The sequence below is a fragment of the Hipposideros armiger genome, unplaced genomic scaffold, assembly GCF_001890085.2.
Source record: "Hipposideros armiger isolate ML-2016 unplaced genomic scaffold, ASM189008v1 scaffold_664, whole genome shotgun sequence".
Lineage (NCBI taxonomy): Eukaryota > Metazoa > Chordata > Mammalia > Chiroptera > Hipposideridae > Hipposideros > Hipposideros armiger.
The window spans coordinates 677,188-681,616 of NW_017732014.1; the positions used below are offsets into that span (position 1 = coordinate 677,188).

The window sequence follows — 4,429 nt, forward strand, 5'->3', positions numbered from 1 at the left end:
CTCCAAGCTGGTGTGCAGCTCTGCCCTGTGAAGGGGTCAAGAGCTTGAGCTCTTCCATCCCATTCTTGGCCATCTGTATGCTGTTCTATCTGTCCCCAAGGCCCAAGATGCCACCTCACAATGTCCCCACTCTAACCTGAAGGAAGGGAAAACAAGAAAGAGAGGCTCTCTTCCTTTAATAGCACGATCTAAAAAAAAAAAATACTTCTGCTCACATCCCATTGGCTAGAACCTGGCCACGTGGTCATGCTTGTTGCAAGGGCAGCTGGGAAGTATAGTCTTTATTCCAGGCAACCATGTGCCCAGCTAAAAATTCTTTAACTATGAAAGTTGGGCAAATAGGTAGGGAGGTGGAGGCACCACTAGTTTCTTTTCCATGTAAACTTACCTCCAATAGGCTTTTTATCACATGGCAGGAGGGGGCAGACCAAATGTGTACTCTTTCTGGAGATAGGCAGAACCAAAAACAGAGAGAGAGAAAGCGTCTAAGCCACACCAGCTCACTTTCCTCTCCCAGACTCATCAATCTCATTACAGAGAGGTGGGGACAAAAGCCAGGAGCCTTACTTCAACTCCAGGTTTCTAACTGGAGCGCTACTGACATTTTAGGTGAGACAAGCCTCTGTTGTATGGAACAGTTGCCTGTTATTTCAGGATACAGTTCTGACAATTAAGTTCGTGAACTAATCCTAGAAAAAATGCTACATACCTTGTTGCTGAATATCACTATCGTCACCTTTGAAGTACTACTCCCTTTGGGAAGCTAGGCACTGACCCCAGCGCCTAGTCCACCTTCAAAGCAATTTTGGAACTCTTTTTCTGGAATGGCCATCAGAGCTGTCATCGTATTACCCTTGTATGTCCTGAATGTCATCAAAATGTCTTCCTTTCAATATTTCCTTTATCTTTGGGTAAAGAAAGAAGTCATTGGGGGCCAGATCAGGTGAGTAGGGAAGAGTGTTCCAATACAGTTATTTGTTTACTGGCTGAAAACTCCCTCACAGACAGTGCCGTGTGAGGTGGTGCATTGTCGTGATGCAAGGGCTCCTTCGGGACCATTTTTGCATACACCTTTCTCATGCCAAGATTTTCAGTTAAGATTTTCCTAACTGTTTCTCTATCGATGTTTACTTGGTCTGCTATTCTTCTCACAGGCAGCCAACAATTTTGANAGCTGTTGTTCAGCATCTTAGCTGTAGAGGACAGTGTCACTGGCCCTCATATGTGGGATCCGAACTGGGGCCCTCTGGAGTCCCAAGCCAGCTCTTAACCAATGTGCCACTTGGCCGGCCCTCAAATTTTTACTTTTCTCTGCTGATGAGACAAAGGGTTAACAGGAGCAAGCTTGTAAGCTGGCAGGAGCAAGCTTAAACATTAACCGCTTGGCTCTGACTCCCCTGGCTAGCACTGCACCTGCAGTCTGACAAGTATCTTACAGCCATCATAGGTGGGAACAAAATAGTTCCCAATCGCAATGGCAGACTCCCCCCGAGACCCCCCCACACACACACACACTAACAATCACCCATCGTAGATGGGAACAGAAAGGTTCCCAATCACAACAGCAACCCTCTGCAAGCTGACATCCATCATAGATGGGAAAAGGACAATTCCCAGAAGAAGACAATTGTAACGGCAGCCCCCCTGCAAACTGACAAGCACCCTACGTCCTGCTTAGAAAAATATAAAACCCCTGCACTCCTTCTCATTGGGGCAGCTATCCCTATTGGGCTCTGTCCTGGCAAAATTTCCCTTTGCCAGAACTGTCTCTTTGACTTTCAATAAATCTTTGCTTACTCTTGTAGAGTGTCGCAAATTCTTTTTACATTCTGAGAACGACTGAGGGTTAATCCTGTACCAAGACATCTGCTACTTTGTTTCCTTAGCTAGGTGTATGAAAAGTTGCATGCCCTGGAGTTCGATTCATTAATAATAAGATTATTCCTGTTTCCTTTTCCACTGTGAAAGTTTTGACCTTACTGAATGAAGCTGCTTCCTTTTTCAACTCAGCACACACACAAAAAGTGATCGCAAGTCTTTGCCTTGAAACTTTGGGCTGTTCTAACTGCCAGTAACAAAACTCTCAGCAGCACAAGAAAAAAAAATGTGCCCACTTCTCCTGCAGCTTCAGAAAAGCCGAGACTGTGCCTTGTGAAACTATCTTTGTAAATGTATTTCTAATAGAGGAGTCTCCTAAGACACCCAGATTTCAAAGATTGATGTTGCTGCCTCCTGTGAGAACCACCTTTAACCTCCGTACTTGTTTCCTAGGGATGCCATGCCAAAATACTACAGACTGGATAGCTTAAACACCAGAAATTTATTTTCTCATAGTTCTGGAGGTTGGAAGCCCAAGGTCAGGGTGCTGGCAGGGTTCATTTCTCCTAAGGCCTCTCTCTTTGGCTTGCAGGTGGGTGACGTCTCTCTGTGTCCTACATGGCATTTTCTCTCCTTGCAAACATCCCTGGTGTCTCTTTTCTTTTCTTTTTTAACTTTTCTGTAAATCTAAAACAGTTTTTATTTTATTTATTTATTTTTAAAGGTGTCTCTTTTCTTATAAGGACATCAGTCCTATTGGATCAGGGTTCCACCGTTATGACCTCATTTAACCTTAATGACCTTTTTTTTTTTTTTTTTTTTAAGCTGAGCCATCCTGCTACCTTTTGGCAGCTCAGCGGCTGCTCAGCTTGGGCTGGACTCGAACCGCTGTTGCTCAGAGCTCAAACTCTTGAGCGAGCTCTTAACCAACTGAGCCACTCGGCCGGCCCTCTTAATGACCTTTTTAAAGGTTTTTGTCTCCAAATACAGTCGCACTGGGTGCTAGGGCTTCAACATATGAAATTGGGTGGACACACAAGTCAGTCCGTAACACCTCCCAAAGCTGGACTTGTTTTAACTAATACTACAACCTTGTATTACCCTTTTCCTGAAAAGTGCAAAAAATTGTGAGTTTTCATTGGCATTTCTGTCTTCTCCCACCCTCATGGAGCTAAAAAGAGCACCCATGACTCTGCTGGATTTTTTTTTTTTAGATTTTTTTTTTTAATTGGGGAATTGGGAAGGGGAACAGTGCTGGGGAATCGGAGGAAGGGGAATAGACAAGTTGCTGTCCTTTTGTTCTTCAGTCTAGTTGTGGAGGACATTGCTTCACTGGCCCATGTTGGTATTATCATTGCGCTCTTCCCGGGTGAGGCAGATCAGTCGCCGGCCTCAGGACGACCGCTCACGGCGGCTCTTGGCAGCTCACACCGGCTGCTGGCTGCTCACACTGGCTGCCGGCCACACACGGTAGCTTATGGCAGCCCACTGCAGCAAGGGCTGCAGCCTACGCTGTCGCCGGCGACTCTGATGCTCAGAGCTGACGTCCCAAGCCAGCTCTTAACCAACATGCCACTCGGCTGGCCCCCTCTGCTGGATCTTTTTATTTAGATAAATGACAGTCTTGTCTCATGTAACTTAATGTTTTCCCTCCTATTGATATATGGGCTGTGGCTGAAAACAACAAGGTGAGAAAATTATTTTCACTTGGGACGTGCTATGCTCTCGTGTTTTTTTTACATTCTTGAGCCCAAGGAAATGATGCTCATTCTTGAGCATCAAGGAAGGTGAAGAAGTGTAGTGTCAGCTTACTTTTAGCTTTTGTTTAGCCTGATTTGATCTGTTTAAATTGGGTTAATTCAAATTCTGAGAACCTGAAGAGGACAGACCCATCCCAGGGAAAACCCACCGGGTGCCCTCTGATGGAAAAGGGAAAGAAAGCAGATGCCATCAGGTCCCCCAAGCCGAAGAAATGACCCACTAGGGGAGCTGCTGCCTCCACCATCATAGAAAGGTGGGGAATCACAAAGCTGGAGTTGCTGGCTCCAGAACCATACCAAGCTTGCTGGATTCACACAGATAAGATCCTCTTGAAACACACAAAGCCAGTTATCAGTGGTGCCTCAGAGAAAAACACCAGCCTCTTCACGACTGTGCATGCCAAAATCAGTAGAAGCACAACCTCCATTTCACTTCCACTTTCCAAATACATGTGAATAGGTCAGATGGGCAGAACCCTAACTTCAAGGGAGGTGAGGAAGTATAGTTTTATCTTCCCAGCCTCTGCAATACGGGAAGGCACATCAGAATGAGGATGGTGAGCAAATGAATCTAAAACCTAAAACTCCTGGGACATTTTCTCTTCAGTTTCCTAGATCCTAAGGGGGAAACCCACATGTGGTCTTTCCCGTTTCAGTAGGGCTTGCTTTTCAGAAGAAGGACCAGATAACGTTCAGTTGATTTGCATCTCCTTTTCTCTCAGCAACTGGATGAAGATTTACGATCTCAATGAATAACAACCAGGGCCGGCCGAGTGGCTCAGTTGGTTAAGAGCTCGCTCAAGAGTTTGAGCTCTGAGCAACAGCGGTTCGAGTCCAGCCCGAGCTGAGCA

The 4,429-nt window shown here is 45.7% G+C and overlaps 1 pseudogene; it reads right to left on the reverse strand.

The window, feature by feature from the left end:
- LOC109372786 (origin recognition complex subunit 5-like) overlaps positions 1 to 248 on the reverse strand; it is a 7,100-nt pseudogene extending 6,852 nt beyond the window's left edge.
- Positions 249 to 4,429: the final 4,181 nt, after the last annotated feature.